Source organism: Colobus angolensis, unplaced genomic scaffold (genome assembly GCF_000951035.1).
Source record: "Colobus angolensis palliatus isolate OR3802 unplaced genomic scaffold, Cang.pa_1.0 Scaffold183, whole genome shotgun sequence".
NCBI lineage: Eukaryota > Metazoa > Chordata > Mammalia > Primates > Cercopithecidae > Colobus > Colobus angolensis.
The window spans coordinates 3,069,079-3,087,572 of NW_012114966.1; the positions used below are offsets into that span (position 1 = coordinate 3,069,079).

Sequence of the window (18,494 nt, forward strand, 5' to 3'; positions counted from 1 at the left end):
CAGAAGGAGGCGCCGCCTGCCAAGTTCAACCCCCCACCCCTCCCGCCCATTGCGCTCACACTCGAAGGAAGTTGCACGCCAAACGCAAAACCTCCAGCGAGCTGGATTTCTTTGCACTTTTATTATTGTGATTAAGGAAAGCAGGGGGCGGCAGTCCTAAAAGCGAGTTGCAGGCGAAATAGTAAGTTGCTGGCGAAGTATGCCCCCCCTCCCCAAACTCCTGACCTCTCCTTCCACCCCGGCCAGGGCCCAAGTCCAAGTTCCCGGTGCAGGCCCCACCCCTCGAATCTTGACATTTGCTGCACTCGACTCTATGCGTTGCTCACCCTATCACGTTCATGGGACCCCAGCCCCTACAAATAAAACAAAATACGGGCAGCTTTAAAATGCCAGCGTTCAACTCCCTACAGCTGTTCCTGTTACGAGCTTCCCCCCTCAGTCCGAGGGGAAGGAAACACGTGGCCCGTCCTGAGAGAGGAGAGGGCCGTGGGGCGAGGGAAGCCCCCGCCCCAGCTCCCTTCCCTAGCTCGCCGCGTCGGGAAGGCTTGGGCGATGCCTGGACAGAGCCTCCTATCTTGTGCGGCACAGATTATTTTTGTGACTCGGGGAAAGGTTGTGCTGTGAGGCTTTAGGGTTTGGGGAGGTAACTTTTGCGCCCCCACAAGTGACATCGCTTGCCAGCTCCTGACAAGGGCGGGGGCTGCCGCAGCTCCACCTAATCCTGCTCGGGCGCTCGGCCACAGCCACTCTCCGTCCTCCCGCCGCGCTTGGACTGACTGCAGCCGTCTCTGCTCTGACATCTTGAAGACGATTGGGGAAGCGCGTCCCGGAAGCCGCCCGCCGCCATGTTGGTAGGGTACAGTGACGCCAGCCCGGCCCCGCGGCCACCGTCTTGGCAAAGGTTCGCGATCGCGGGTAGCCTAAGCCGTTCTTCCTCGGTTCTGAAGGGTAAACGGTTCCCTGTGCGTTTTCTAGTGTGAAAGTTAAGAAATAGGCTTTCAGCAAGCCTCTTGTCCGGAGACTATCTACGGAGGCCGCCTCCAGAGGATTCTGGAGCCGCCATCTTGGCAAAGGAAGAGATACTCGCCACCTCGGAAAAGAAGAGGGAACCAACCCTATGCCAGCGTAGAACCCTCAGCCAGAAGAATTTTTATGAAGGGCGCTGAGCAACTCCCTGTTAACAAAACCCCTTTCTGGACTCAGAAGGCAGACTCCGCTTCTCTTTCCCCTTGGCACAAGTCAACTAGAGAAGATGCTCTTCTGTGAGGCTCTGAGAACGCTACTTGACCTAGTTACCCCTTTTTCCAGTTTCTGAGCCTCAAGCACTAGAATGAGATGTCTTCCTTTAATTTGGCCCCTAAACTACCAACAGTGTCATGGGGAACAAATCAAGACCCAACCCTACAATGTTTTACACGTTTTAAAAGTGAGTTAAATAGCCTGTGCTAATAATTATCCTTGTACATGTGCTTAAAATAACTAAGAATTCTATTTATATATACATATACGTATACATATGTATATACATATATATGTATATAATTAAGGGGAAAATACAGTTGTCTAATAGAACACATCTCCCCGTGCCATAAGCCTATCTCACTGCTGAATCTCTGCTCTGAGAATCCACCTTATCGCTCATACATGCTCAAGTCCTTAGTGGTAGGTACTCTGCTTAAATAATTTATGATTTCACAAGAGTTCCCAATTATTCTCCCTCCATTTTTTTTCTCTGCAGATCTTAATAGGGAAGAATACTCACATAGTTTTAAATATGCCATTGAAAACGCTTTTAATTGAGCAAAAAAAATAAACTTTTCCTAATTTCTCCCTTCAGTGATCTAAATGTGCCTGTTAATTTTTTAATTTGATAGCAAAAAAATTCTCATTCTTTAGTCTTCCACATTCATTGGGAAGTATGCATAAACTATAAGTTAACCCCTCTTTTTCAGAGTAATACAAATAGTTATGATTTGTGGCTAACATTTATTGATCCCCACTCTTCTGCTGCCCACTTTTGCTGACAACCATTGAACGAGATAGGTATTGTTATTCGATTTTTCAATATGAGGACAACAGGCTTACAGAGGTTGATGCTTGTCTAAGTTCACACGGCTTCTATGCATTAAGAGGGGGAATTAGACAATATTGAAGTGGTTTTCCTCGCTGAGCTCAATCATTAACATGAAGTAGTATATCAATTCTGTGATAGACTTACAGTAAGTGCTTACGGAATTTAAATCAAGAGATGAACTCCAGTGTACCAGAAAGGACATGAGATTTAGCATTATAATAATAACACGATTCTAACAAAAGTCAACATTTATTGTGCATCTGCTGTCTGACAGGCACTATTGAAAGTGTTTTACGCACAATATCGTAAGTCTTTAGGTATGGCATTTACTGATCTGTAACTCTGGGAACTTATAATTACTACAAGAAATAGGATGAATCCCTGTCTGAGTGGGAATGTATTTATTTGATTGTCTTAGAAGCAGAGGTGGAAATGAAGGTGATGTATTCAAACTCCATCAAGGCAAGGACCTGATCTGTCTTGTCATAGCTTTATGTCCTACTCCTGAAACAGAGCCCACTACATAGTAGGCACCCAGCAGATACATTACAGGTTTATAATAACATCGACTCAACTAGTTAACTAGATATAAAATCACTTTTACTGGGTTATTGTCGTGGCCAAATGGGTTATAAATAGTGTACGGATAATACTCAAGATCCTCATTTTTATTGTCTCGTGTTTAAACATCCGAGTGCTCCCCCCATTTTTTTAAAAGTAAACTAGATTAGATTCGTGATTGTATTTTCTTATAGTATTCCGCATACTTTGTTAGCACATTACAATGATAGTTCATTATTTGTGCCCCCATTTGTTATTTCTGTGTATCACCCACCAGAACATAAGCTCTGCAAAGGAAGGGACTGTGTCTGTTTGTTGACCCCTTTATCACTGGTGCATAGTTGGTGCTCAGCGGGTGCTGGTTAAATGAGTGAATACTATATGGTCTTAGAGACTATGTCCTAAGGCCAACAAAACCTTAAGCCTAACTAATAACCAAACCACCTGATACATTGATATCAGAAACTGACATATTACCCAATGAGTTCTCCCATTCTCTTCATGTTTTATCATCTCCATTCCCACTAAAATAATCCAAGCTGTACTCTCAGATTACCCCTCCAAAACATCAACTAAATCATGCCGTGCTCCTTCTCAAGTATGTACAATAACTCTTGATTCTAGTGCTACACAGATCCCAACTCCCGCTATGGTATTTAAGGTCATCACCTTTACCTGCCCCTTTTGTAGAAAGTGAAGCCTTCTAGCGGATGTGATTGAACTGGAGTTTAATTTAAAAATTAAAGCAAGAAAATAGTTTTAAGAAAGATAACTTGCAAACTTTAAACTTTTGAAACCTAAAACCTATGATTGAACATTTATTTTCTAATCTTTTGATGAAGGTCTAAAGCTTTTATGAGCCCACTGACTGGAGTTCCATGTCTTCTTTAGTGTGTGTATAAACTATACCTGTAATGCATTGATGTAGTGTAGCAGTTAAAAGCCAGACTAAAAAAGGCCAAATACAGTCTCCACCACTAAAAGGAATGCTACCTTGGGCAGGCTAACTCTCTGTGCCTTTTTCCATCATCTGTAAAATGGGGATAATAATAGTACTAATTTATAAAGATTAAACAAGTTTGATATATGTGAAGTGCTTAGACTAATTCCTGGGTCATAGGAAGTATTTGCTCATCATCAGCAATTATTATTCATCTGTAGAATTACTATTTTCCCCATTTTTTAACAAAGTGGAGCAAGAAATTAAAGATACACATTCAGTATCTATGACCTGAAATGCTTAATACTGAAAGTGTTTTAGATTTTGGATTTTCTTTTTTTTTCTGATTTTGGAATATTTGCATTATGATGAGAAATCTCAGCGGTGGGACCCAAGTCTAAACAGGAAATTCATTTTTGTTTCATATACACCTTATAGCCTGAAGATAATTTTATACAATATTTAAAATAATTTGGGGCATGAAGCAAAGTTTGTGGTAAGTACTTCCACGTGGGATTTTTCATTTGTTGGTATCATAACAGTGCTCAAAAAGTTTTGGATTTTGGAGCACTTCAAACTTCAGATTGTCAAGTTAGGGATGTTCAACATGTACTTTTAGAATAATTTTAGTGCAGATTTGTAAATTTTTATGATTCCTTGTTCCTACCCCCACCCCAATCTTTTAAAATTGTCTTACGTCCACCTTGCTTGACAGCAATTGTAAGTCAAGGAAGGCTTTATGGCATCTTTCCATTTAGATTTTATAGAACAATTTTTTATACTCGTACTTCATCATTTTACTTAATGTTTAATCAAATTAAGTAAGTACAGTAATAAGCAACAAATGACATAAACATGTTTGGGAAGCAAAAGCACCAGGAACTGTTGGTAGCTTAACGGTGGGAGCAGAATCGTGTGAAGTGCAGAAATGACCATGGTTCCGGTGTTCGGCGCACCCTGGGTGTCAATCCATTGTTTTCCAGGGAGACTGGAGAACTGGATCAGTTGAGATCAATGTATTGAGTAGTGTCTGTTACAAGATTCTGTTAACGAAAGGACATAACACACCACATTCATTCCCACGTCTCCTGTTGTTTATCACATATATTTCCTCTTACATAAGCATACTTGCTTGTGACTTATTTTCCTGTAGTCCGTGATTCTTTGTCATGGCTTCAGTTTCCATTTATTCTTTTTTTCTGTACTCTCCCACTTTAAATGTGTGATGTTAAATATAAATTGGAATCATGTATACATGTATTGTGTATATGTATTAATAATTTTGAACATGTTAATTTTAAGCCCAAACAGCTTTTATTGGTGGTTAGAACTTACTTTAAAAAATTATTCCTGCAGCTATCATAGCTATTATTTGTCTCTTTAAAATAATATCTTGACTTTGGAAAATACTTCTATTCCTGTTTAACTTTATAAGGTAAGAGGTTCAAGGGAACCCCGCTGAGCTTTGAATGACCCATCTCTGTCTGCTTCAATATTTGTATTTTATGCCAGACATGCCTATTATAAACAATTCACACTAGTACAGCAAGTTCTTAATCATAATGAACTCCACTTTGGTATTCCTCTTTGTAATTAGAATTAACATTCCCGTCTGGACTGGGAAATGCTAAATTGTTACTAGCTTCCCTGCTGTTTTGATGTTTTTCATGATGCTTTCAATGATTTCATCATAACCAGCCTAAAATATCACAATTTGTGCTCATATGCATGAAATGCCCTATGGGTGTCCTGGTTGACTTTATTCTTTATGCTGGCAGAACTTAGTTTAAGCAATACTTGATTCAAGGATGAGGCAAACATCAGCAGATAAATGAGATAAATGTTGCCATAAGCAGGAACTCAATATTTTTAATGTTTGGAGGCACTAGAGCAAGCACACTGAATAATTGCAACAAGTATTACGTACTTTGTTTTTCATTTGTGGCATTTGTGGCTCCCCATATGTCATTAGCTTTCTTCCTTTTCTGATTTAATCTCCTTTTCTGTCCCATGTTCCTTTGATAAAGAGTGTTTCAATCTGCCCTACTGCTATGTGGAATCTTTCAGGTCATTTGAGAACCTACATTTCCATTTTGGTTCTTATATCTTCTTATTTATTAGAGCACACAGGGTTTGGTTTTGTTTGTGTTTTGTTTTGTTTTGTTTTGTTTTAAGCTAACTTAGAAATAGTGGGGTTAAGATGAAAACATTCTTGATACAGGGATCCCTTAACAAGATAAGAAGATACTTCATATCCAACTCCAAAGTGCTACAAAGGATATTTGTTACCATTGAAAAAAAATTATTTTGAGATCAGTATTTGTTAATTAAATTTTCTTTATCCTCTTGTTGAATTTTCAATACAATACCTGGTTTTTAGACCCTATTCTGTCATTTACTTACTTGAATGAACCTGGGGTAGGCATTTAATTTTTCTCAGCCTCATTTTTCAATCTGTAAAGAGAGGATAATGATATCTACTCCACCTATCTCACAGGAAATAATGTAGGCCTCACATGAGATCATGTGTTCAAAAGTTTTTAAACACTAAGCTTTATTTGGAAAACCTAGAAGGGCTTATAGAATTTTTGCATTATCACTTCACCACAACAAAAATGAAAATTATCATTGCCTATTTTCACTTATTTCCCAGGTAATCAGTGCAATGGGCAGTCTGGAATTTTAGGCAGGGGAGTGATAATTTGGAAGTGCACTGGAACCAATTGTACCAGCTTGCAAGCACTGACTGTTAAATTTTCAGAGATTTTGTAAGTTGGTTGTTAATCAGTCATTATTAAAAACCAAATTATTTATAAACCTACAATCAAATATTTTAACAACAAAAGTAAATGCTGAAAACTTCACTGCCTAATTATTTTACTCCATTTTACTATTATCTGTGCTCTTAAAGTTATTTATATCTGTTCCGTATAGGAACATACAGGAACATACCGTACAATGGTATGATGCCGTGTATCCCTTCCTAACGCTGCATTCAGAAATGTTATTTTGGTAGTTTGAAATCAACCATGGTGGAGTACCTATACTATAGAAATTGGGAAACATGACAAACCAGAGCTTAATTTGTTTTGTTGATTGTCTAGACTGACACAATAGAAGAATTTTTAATAATGAAGATTGAACTTAAAAGTGCCTTAGTTCTTGAACACAAAAACTTGAGGAAATATTTTTCCAGTACTTGAAAACTATTATCAGCAAAAGAAGTCACTCCTGTCATTAATGAATGAGTTTAGTTCCAATATCCATTTTTGTTGCTTCACTTTTATCTCATTAATGTAAAACTATCAACCAACATTCATGTTGGGACTTCAGTACCATGAATGACTTCTTTGATGATTGAATATTAATCAGATATTTATTTGTGGTCTGATTTTGCCAAACATCGTTGAATTTCAGCTGTAGGTTAGCTATGGACACAAGTATTCTGCAAAAATCACTGAAACGGTTTTGTGAAAATCATGTGGCCATATAGAATTCACTATTTAAAAGTGTTATATCTTTTCTTTTTGTAAATTATGTGATATATATGTGTAAAAATTATAATAAACACATAGATACTCTGTTCCCCTCAGGCAGCTGTTAAACTTTACTAACACACTAATGGACATAATCTAATTTACTATTTGAAAAGCTCATTCTGCTTGCGATATGGAGTATGAGTTGTAGGGACTAAGGGAGAAAGCAGGGAGAACAGTGAGGAGACACGCACATTGGTCCAAGGAAAGATGACAAAGTTTGTATTGGTTGCAATGGCAGGGGAGCTGGGGAGCTATGGTTGGACAGGAGAGATATTTTGGAGGCCAAAGGTAAGCAAAGCAGTCATCCAGCAGCTCTATGGAAGAGACGGACTTCCAAGTACTTTTTATGCTAAGAGAAGACCTTCTGGTGAAGAGTAAGCAGGCTCAGTTGAGTGCATAGAAAGCTGCACCAGAGAAAAGGAGTCAGGGAGGGATGTAGTAGGAAGTAGGACATGTTGGCAGTTCTAGGATTTCAAGGTAAATATCTTTATAGCAGATGGAGAAAGTTAGGCTGGATTGTTATTTAAATGTCGAATTGCCTCCAAGTGCAGGTGGGGAGGGGAAGCCGCAAATACCAATAACATGTTGCAGCTGGAACTCACATACTAAGCTACTCATCTAGGAATTTCATTGATTTTTGCCCACATGGAGGGGTTATTCATCTCCATGCCTTGAGCCTATCCCAATTTATAGTAGATTTTTTTCTCACATTTGGCAATTTTAATTATAAAACTCTCACACTGAATCACCCTGTGTTACACATGTATTGCTGCCCCCTTTCATGCTTCTCACTACTTCATTCCTAGTTTTTCTTTGCTATGCTATAAAGAAGGACCCTACCGAAAGCCACCCTATTGTCTTGCCTATTAGTTGTCAGCAAACTTCTGGCAACCACGGTTTTCCCCACTTTCCCTGCTTCCTCCATTATAACCTACAATCTGTATTCCACATTACAGGTTTTTTGTTTGGGTTTTAACATTTTTCAAGATAAGTTATTACATTTTATGGAGTTTAAAAAATAGTAAATGTTTTGCAAAAGAAAGAATTATGTCTCCACATTCACCCACCCTTTCAGCCCCAATGACCAGAAGAAAAATTCTCAGCTATGCAGCTTCCAATGACTAACACTTTGGGGATTCAGTTTGGAGATGTTGTTTACTTTGGTCTTCTGATAATTAGCTATTTTATGCATAGTTTTGATCAATCAGGGAATGTTTATTAATAGAAGAGACTTTCTTAATATTCTCTCCTATTCATTCATTGCTTCAACAAAAGAGAATTCCTTCAACAAAAGAGAATTCCTTCAACAAAATAGCAACTATTATATGTTAGGCCCCAGTATAAGGCTACAGGGATATAAAAATGATCAAATCTCTTCTCTGGAGGAAATGGAGACAGATAGGATTACAAGTCATTATAGAACAATGCAGACTTACAGAAATGTGATAGATGCATAAGGCACTACATAAGCTTCAAGAAGTCATCTGGTGTTTAAGATCAGGGAAGTGGGTGTGGATATGGAGATGGTGGTCGGGGAGGGTTTCCTAGAGGTGAGCAGGACTGACTTGAATTATGAAGGGTTTCCTTCAAGTTATTTGTGTTTTTTTCTCTTGGAGATAATACTTCTAATGGAAGCTTGTAGTCAACATTCATTAGGTCATTTTTTGGTGCATTTATAAGAAACCCAACTCTTAAAACAAAAACAGGGGCCGGGCGCGGTGGTTCAAGCCTGTAATCCCAGCACTTTGGGAGGCCGAGACGGGCGGATCACGAGGTCAGGAGATCGAGACCATCCTGGCTAACACGGTGAAACCCCGTCTCTACTAAAAACTACAAAAAAAAAACTAGCGGGCGAGGTGGCGGCGCCTGTAGTCCCAGCTACCCGGGAGGCTGAGGCAGGAGAATGGCGCGAACCCGGGAGGCGGAGCTTGCAGTGAGCTGAGATCCGGCCACAGCACTCCAGCCTGGGTGACAGAGCGAGACTCCGTCTCAAAAAAAAAAAACAGAGTTTTTTGATTCACTGAAAAGTCCAGAGGAAGTTTAATTTCAGGCATGGCTGGATTCAGGGGCTCAAATGAAGTCAAAAGGGCTTAAATTTTATCCCTTAGCTTCATTTTTCTATTTTTTTTTTTTTTTTCCTGGAAAGGTTATCTCCACCTCTTCACCTGGTGGCCTGTGGCACCTGGATTTAAAACATCCTGCCAGGTTAGTAACTTTAGTGGAAAGAGAATTCTTTTCTTTTCCCGTAATTTTAGTAGTTGTTCCTGGGAGGGGTTTCACTGGTCCAGTTGGTTCAAATGCTTATCCCTGGACCAATAACTGTGACCAAGGGATGTCGGGAATGTGTACTCTGATGGGCAAAGCCTAGCTCAGGTGCCCACCACTGACACCTAAGAGTGAGGTACAAATGAAAGAGAGAGAAGAGGAGGTGCTTCTCCAAATAACTGGGGATTTTAAATTTAAATAGGAGAAAAGGAATTTCTGGGCATGCAGAAAAAAACCCAGATGTCCATGACAATAGCTCTTTATCAAAATATTAACAGTGACATAAATGTCATATTTTACATTTTAAGAGAATTAGACATGACTTAAAATGTTTGTCAGCAATGGAAAGAACCCTGAAAATTAAGTATAGTTGTTACAAGTTTTATTGGTTTCACTTCCTGCCTTTAATAGCATGTGGGTTTGTACTTTGAAATTTCAAATGTTACACAAATGAATTGATGATTGCTTTGCAGAAATAGTATCTCCACTTAATTGGGCCTTTTTTGGGTGATGAAGTGATGTTTACAACTTTTAAGCTAGTTTTATCGTCTTCCACTGAAGGAGTTTGTCTCACTTGACTATGATTCCAACAATATGATGGGTATAGGCGGCTGCAGTGAGCCTCTGTCTGCTTATTTTGCTCCTTCTGTCTTGACAAACTGAATGTCACGCAAATGTCTCCAGCCTCTGCACTGGGCAGGCAGGAAGCCAGAACCAGTAATAGAAGCAGTAGGCACTCTGTGAATACTTGCTGATTAATTTTAGCTCCGTAGGCCTGATGGGTTTTCCATCCCTATAATTACCATCAGCAAATAGTTATTGAATGATGTCCAGCATATTTTTATTTCCCTTTCCTTGATCCTGATTTTCATTTTCTATTTTACCTCTCTGTGATTTTATCACACGTGTTTCTGTTCATCAGACCAACAGAGCCTCCTGTGATTAGTTTATAATTACTCAAGTTTATTTCTACCTATGAGATATCTTTATCTATCTGTCTAAATTTGTCTTTGTTATGACCCAGTTCAAGTTCTTTCTGGAATTAGGAAAAGGATGAAGTGTGAAAAAAAAAAAAAGGAATTAAATAGTTCGGATATTGAATGGCTATTTTGTGCCTGATGCTATATTAGTACATTTCCACATTTGCTTTACAAGTTAGTCTTTTTAATTAGAAGTAATGCTTAACAAGCCTACAAGTACTGACTGGGCTCACTTTATAGAGAAAATGGAAAGCAGTGAAGGGTGAGGAGGTTATGAGTTATGGATATGACAAATGGGGAAAGATCTTACAGAAGAGAGATTGGGGCCGTCCAAGAAAAATCGTTATCTTTGTGTAGATGGCATTAGAAGGATGAAAAATAACTTTAGATATTACTTCTGTTTTTTAAAAAAAAACTTAAAAAGATGCTAGAAAATAACACATACTTATTGTAAAAATCCAAACATACAGAAGGTAGAAATGTATAAAGGTAAAAACTTCCTCACACAATCCCATTTTGCAGATTTAACTACTTTTTTCTTTTTGTATTTTGATGGAAGCAAAGATGTAACTAATTTTGAGTTTTTACGTATATTCCAGATCCTCCACCCCATTTTTCCCCTCTTTAAAAACTTTTATTATGTGAAATAGAAAGTAGAATCATGACTATCAGAGGCTGAGAAGGGCAGGGGGAAGGGGATGGGGAGAGATTAGTTAACAATTACAAAATTACAGCTAGATAAGAGGAATGAGTTCTGATGTTCTGCAGTACCTTAAGGTCAATGTAATTAACTATAATTTATTGTATATTTTCAAACCCTTTTTGTCTATGCATGGATGCATGCATGCATATATGTTTTTTAAAAACAAAAATGAGATTTTACTACATGTATTTTTCAACCTTTATTCATCAAATGTTATTAGACATCTTTTTATCTTTTCAATATTTTCAGGTAATAGTAGCATAGTATACCGTTGTTTTAACCTTTTCCTTATTGAAGTATATTTAAATTGTTTTCAATTTTTCACTATTGCAAGCCATGCCGCAATGAATATTCCTGTACTAGATCTTTGCAGTATTGTACAATTATTATAGAATTGAAATTTCTCAGGCAAATATGATTTGCAACAATTATCAAGCACCCAAAAGTGCCACATTATTGGGTGTATTTTAAAAATGCTTGTCCACTATCAGTTCATTTTCTATTTTCATCTTCCTTTAGACATTCTAGAAAAAATCAATTAGAGCAGGAGTCATGGATGGCTACTCAGGACAGGCTACTACCTGGAGACCCCTCATGTTTTGCTATTGATACAGTTTTGCTGAATCCATCCTTATGTTAAATGCATGAACAATTTAAGAGGATTGGTTTACATATGAACTGGGAAGGGATTATTTAGGGATACCATAATGCTTGATGATTGCCTCCATCCTACCAGGGACCCTGATCTGCTGTGTTGTGGCCACATGGTAGATAGGTATTGTTTTGCTTGCCAAGCATCCACTCTCCACATATGATACTAGGAACTAACATCTCCTTTGGAAAACTATCCTTTCCCTAACTTTGGTCCATGCGCTTATGGTGGTATTAACCCATCTGTAACTCTGCATGAGCCAGGTCTGGTAATATCAGAGATGGGTACATGATAAGGACACATAAGCCTTAATTCTTGGCTTTCTGGGACTACTTGGAAACTTGCCTTGTTTCTCAACAGGAATAGCTAAGCTGATACGATGCAAGCTTGGAGCAGCTGTGGTCTACCACTTAGAGACTCCATTGAATTGAGGTTTAAAAAAAAAAAAAAAAAAAAGCAAAGAGATCTGGAAAAGATTCCCAATTATATAATTTGAATGTCTAGATCCTGAGGTTAGGGCTCCTCCTAGACTTGACTATTACACACTTCAATACGTTATTCCCCCTCCTTCTCTGCCTCCTCCTTCCTCTTCAGCCAGCTAGAGTTATCTAACACTTGCATCGGAAAGGATTCTGACCTCAGAAGTAAAGGTCTAAAACATGGGGGTGTTGCTCCTTCTGGAAGACAGCGGGAGGTTAAGGTTACCAGACCTGGAGGATGACCCCAAAAGAAAAGGGGAGCCCAAAAGAGAAGCCAGTTGAATGTCTAAAAATAAACTTTACCTGCTTCACAAGTTTGGTTCGAGTTTCCTTTTAATGATTAACTAGATGAGATGGTCAAACGCCTTCTTTATTTAAAATACACAAACATAAATAAGAATATCAATATTCAGTTAATTCACCTATTCTGGTTACATCTGCCTCAGGTTTTCATTTTTTTTATTAATACATTCATTGCTTTTCTATTTTAGACTGTGTTTAAAAAGAAAGAGAGAAACCTGGTAATCTTCTAAGAGAAATGTCTTATGTAGTTTTTCTTTAGGGCCTACTTTCCATGTTGATCCAGCCTTTTGTTTTATCATTTTATTTATAGTAGACTTGGTAATATATTAACAGTACCTGTAAATATGATCTAGTGGAATTATGTATTAAAATATTTTAATATCTTCTTAGCATTTGCCATCTTAAAACTGAAACTTGATAGCTGAAGAAAAAGCTCCATTAAGATGAAAAATCAATCCCTTAGTGGAATTAAATCCACAATGCTTGTAAAACATTGCTTCTGTCTTATTTACATAAACTTTATACTTCTCTCTCTCATCAGTGGCAGGGGAATACGGAGTGGGATGTCATTAGTTGGATTCAATAGACATTTATTTACTTATTAATAGCTCCAGCTCAATCTGGAGCTTGAAATAGACTTGAGACTCTACCTCCTAGTAGACACATGTCTTTAGCAAGTTACTTAACTTTTCTGAATGTCAGTTTCCTTATCTGAAAAGTAAGCTCAATAATATTACCTGCCTCACGAGGTTCTTATACAGATTAAATAAGATACTCTCTGTAAAGCATTTAGCATGGTCTCTGACATTTAATTAATGCACGGTAAAGTAATTGTTATTATTACACTTTCAGAAAGTGAGATAGCCCTGTAGGCATACCCCAAGCAGAAAGGACACGCACACACACACTATGCTAACTTCCTTCAGACTAAGCCCCTTTTCTCCTTACATCATGGATTGTGAAGTGAGCACCTGTCCAATAAAAGAAAGATTCTATAAAATAAATCCAGGCACTGGCTGGAAATTTTCACTATATTATTTATCAGGCCTCTCCCGGCTTTGAGGTCCTATAATTCTATAAACCACACAAGTTTACATATCACTGTGGGATTTGATCCTTATGAAACCCAAGAGAACCATAGATTTTCCACATCCAGCTGAGCATGCTCAAATAAAGGCAGACATTTAAAAGCATAGACATTGATCACGTGCTCTTTAACCAGCAAAATACTACAGCCAAAAGAAACAAAAGCACAGAGAAATGAAATGATTTGTTTGAAGTCTCATTGATTTGCCAAGACACCAAACTGAATGTGCAAGCTTTCCTAATTCCTAGTTGGGTTCTCCACACACTAAACATAGTGATATATAATCCTCAGGTGTCAATATTTACGTTTTATGAGTTTATTGCTTGTCATGTGTTAACTCATGAAGCCATTTATTTACTTATATCAGTGCGATCAAAAACCCTTTAATTTCATGATCACAGTTAGTATAACATAGACAAAGCACTGGGCTGGGCACAAGGGGCTGGGTTTTGGTTTTGGCTTTGTCCCCCTTTCTTCCTGCTCTCAACTGCATGATTTGGGTAAGTTACTTTTCCCCTTTTGGACTGTTTGCCTTTCTCTGCTTAGGTATCTGGACTTTCCCTTCCCTTCTTTCTCAACCCACACAGAAGTAATTATGTGTCTTTCATTATCTCTAGCTGCAAAGTTTTTATTAGACAGCCCATATTTACTGGTCATCTGCTGAATGCCTCTGTGCAGGAAGCTGGAGATAGAGGTAAATAAGGTATGGTCCCTGCCCTCAGGGCTTTCCCAGTTAAGAGGGCACAGGGTGTGAAGGGAGCACAGGTCAGAAGGTGAAGGCAGGGGTGAGGGAAGGCTCCTGGAGGAGGCAGGATGAGACTTAAAGGGTGAACGGTTGCTGGGTGGCAGGCAGGTAGACATAAGCTCCAGTGATGACAAAGATTATGCTGAAAGGAAGAATAGTGTTAACAGAACTGGCTTGGACGAGGGCAGAACTAGAAAGAATCCAGACTGACACTCCAAGTTGTGTGACCTTGACCTAGTTACCTCTGTTTCCTCATCTACTAAGTAGGCATAATGATCGAGTTTCCTCTTAAGGCTGTTTTGACAATTCAATGAGATTACGTTTGCTAATTTTAGTGCAGTATTTGGCATTACTGTAGATCAAATGTCCCTAATCCCAAATTCTGAAATCGGAAATGCTGCAAAATCCAAAACTTTTTGAGAGCTATCATGATGCTCAAAGGAAATGCTCATTGGAGCATTTCAGATTTTGGATTTTTTGATTAGGGATGCTCTACCCATATGTATTTCTGCAAATATTTCAAAATCTGAAAATATCTGAAATCTGAAACTCTTCCTGTCAAAAGCATTTCAGATAAGGGATATTCAATCTATATTACCAATTTATTTTCACCAACAACATGCTGTCACACCTGTTCTCTTGTCCCCTCTTTCTCTTCCAAGGACATAGTCATATTCATATCCTGCTATCAAATATATTTTGTTTATAAATGTTTTCAGTAACACACAAGTATTTGAAGTACTATGATAAAAGAAAAGTGGCATTCCATGCAATACCTTGGGGAGATCATAGACATGCTATTAATTATAATGGTCTTCCCTGGACCACTAGTTTTTAACTGGGTGATTTTGGCCTTAGGGAATATTTGGAAATTCCTGGAGACATTTTTGGTTCTCACAGATGGAAAGGAGAATCTTATTGGCATCTAGTGGGTAGAGACCAGGGATCCTGCTAACCATCCTGCAATGCATAGCACAGCCCCCAACAACAAAGAATTACTCAGCCCAAAATGTCAATAGTGCCGAGGCTGAGAAACCCTGCCCTAGATGTAACCCAGTCACTGCTTCTTTTCAACAGTTATTGGGAAACATAGTAAAATGACGTTTCTTAAGATCCTAAATTCAGCTACAAAAGTGTATCCTTTGGATATGTTACACATTTTAACATCACCTTTGAAAACAAAGTCCTTCAGAGAACCTGGTAGAATCATTCAAACTTTTTTTGCTACAAAGATAATGCAAATTATTTTATTTTATCATTTTTCTCCTATATGTATAATTCAGGACAAACTCTTTTTTTATGTGGTAATTTTAATGAAATTCACCAAAAAAGAGACTTGATTAACCCTAGTTTGGGAGTCTTTTCCAGAGTAGAGAAACCTGCAACAGTGTGAGCTTGTCTCTGCCATCACAGGGATACAAATGGCTAGCTATCCAATGGTGGCTCCTGCAGCCTCTGGAGGAGAGTGCTAAGTGTCACCTTTGAGTTCCCATAGTCTTGCTAACACTCCTGCCGAAGTGGGGCCAACAACAGGGAGCTCAGAAGGGCTTGCATAATTTACTATCCTTCATCCATTATTTTCTTTCTTCTAGAAGCAACATAGTGATTAAGAGTGTGGGCTGTGGGTTTGAATCTGGTTCTGCCACTTGTTAGCTACAGTGACCTTGCTAAACTCCTTAACCTCTGTGTGCCTCAGATTCCTTCCCTGTAAAATGGGGAGAAACAATAGTACCTACCTCACAGGATTGTTATGAGGACTAAGTGAGTTCTCATGGGTAGAGCAATTAGAACATAGCCTGGCACATGGGCATGGTGGCTCACACCTGTAATCCCAGCACTTTGGGAGGCTGAGGTGGGTGGATCACTTGAGGTCCGGAGTTGGAGACCTGCCTGGCCAACATAGCAAAACCCCATCTCTACTAAAAATACAAAAAAATTAGCCAGGGGTGGTGGCACGTGCCTGTAATTTCAGCCAGGGAGGCTGAGGCAGGAGAATCACTTGACCCCAGGAGGGGAAGTTGCAGTGAGCCAAGCTTGCACCACTGCACTCCAGCCTGGGTGTCAGAGTGAGACTCTATCTAAAAAAAGGATACAGCCTGGCACATAATAAGCAGCAAATAAATAAATATGAGTTGTTGCTCTTACTTTTTATTCTTACTTGCTTTTATGGACATGCTGAAGTAGGCTTTAGGTATAATATGGACTTGCTGGAAGTTACATGTCATTGCAGAGTATGGAACACAGTCACAGCCAGATTTTTTGAGTAAGACATCAAAAGCACAGTCAACCATGCAAAAATGGACAAATGAGATCACCTCAAGCTAAAAGGCTTCTGCACAGCAAAGGAAGTCATCAAAAAAGTGAAGACACAACTCACAGAATGGAATAAAATATCTGGAAGCTACCTATCTGATAAGGGATTAATAAACAGAATATATAAGGGGCTTAAACAACTCAAATAGGAAAAAATAATTTGATTTAAAAATGGTCAAAAGATCTGAATAAATGACATACAAATGGCCAAAAATACTCAACATCCTTAATCATCACAGAAATATAGGTCTAAACTATAGTGAGATATCATCTCATCCCAGTGAAAATCGCTTTTATCAAAAAGACAGGAAATTATAGATGCTCTCAAAAATGTGGAGAAAGGGGAACCCTCATACACTGTCGGTGGGAATGTAAATTAGTACAGCCACTATGGAGAACAGTATGAAGGTTCTTTAAAAAAAAAAAAAAAACCCAAACAACAACAACAACAAAATAGAGCTACCATATTATCTAGCAATCCCACTGCTGGATATATATCCAAAAGAAAGAAAATCAGTATATCAAAGAGATATCTGCAATCCCATGTTTACTGCAGCACTATTCATAATAGCCAAGATATGGAATCAACCTAAGTGTCTACCAATAGATGAGTAAAGAAAATGTTGTGCATACACACAATGAAGTGTTATTCAGCCATAAAAAAGAATGAAAGTCTGCCTCTTTCATCAATGTGGATGGAACTGGAGGACATTATGTCAAGAGAAATAAGCCAGGCACAGAAAGACAAATACCACATTTCTGGCTCATACGTGGAAACTCAGAGAGAGAAAGAAGAGAATGATGGTTACCAGGGTCTGGGAAGGGTAGTGGGGAGGGGGGATAAAGAGGGGATGTTTAATGGATACAAAAATGCAGTTAGATATGAGGAATAAAATCTAGTGTTCAGTAGCACAACAAGGTGACTATAGTTAACAATAATTTATTTTATATTTCAAAATAACTAAGAGTGGAATTGCAATGTTTCTAACACAAATACATGACAAATGTTTGAGGTGGTGGATATCCCAGTTACCCTGATTTGATCATTATATGATGTATGCTTATATAAAAATATCACATGTACCCTGTAAGTATCTATAACTCTTATGTATCCATAATAATTAAAAATAAAAATTTTTAAAAAGAAAAAAACCCTATGTATATATGGTCTTAAGACATGGCTTTGGGACCCAGCAATGAATTAGATGTAATTCTAGTCTTATATGGCATTATAGTCTAATTAGTGAAAAACAGACACATAAACAAATAAAGATATGTGTGTGTACAATGTATGAATGACAGAGTTACTGATTTTCTTAGAAAAGAGAAGGGAGAGATGAAAGGCTCCAAAGGGGAAATTAACCTGGCATTGAGGGTTAGAATAGAGATGAAATCAATTCATTCCATGCAACAAACATTTTCAAAAGCACCTACTACATACCAAGCACAGGTCTTGGTGCCTTTCTGAAATTGCCCTCCTTTAGAGAGTGGCAGCTTCATTTTTAACTTGATATTTTAAAAAAATACTTCACTCAAAATAGCAAAACAATCTATTAAAAAAGGCAAAGTTCGAGGACTCACAAAACATACTACTACTTACATGCTACAAAGCTACAGTAATCAAGACAGTGTAGTACTGGCATAAGGATAGGCATTCCAATCAGTGGGGTAGAATTGAGAGTCCAGAAACCCATATGCCTATAGTCAACTGATTTTTTACAAGAATACCAAGACTATTCAATGAGGAGAGAATCACCTTTTCAACAAATGGTGTTGGGACAACTGGATAACTACATGCAAAAGAATGTTTAAAAAAATTAACTCAAAATGGATTAAAAACTTAAATGTAAAAG

General features: G+C 38.3%; 1 protein-coding gene across 1 annotated transcript in view; it reads right to left on the reverse strand.

Moving 5' to 3' along the window:
* Positions 1–18,494, reverse strand: part of NR3C1 (nuclear receptor subfamily 3, group C, member 1 (glucocorticoid receptor)) — a 150,816-nt gene that overhangs the window by 122,713 nt on the left and 9,609 nt on the right. The window lies entirely within an intron of this gene.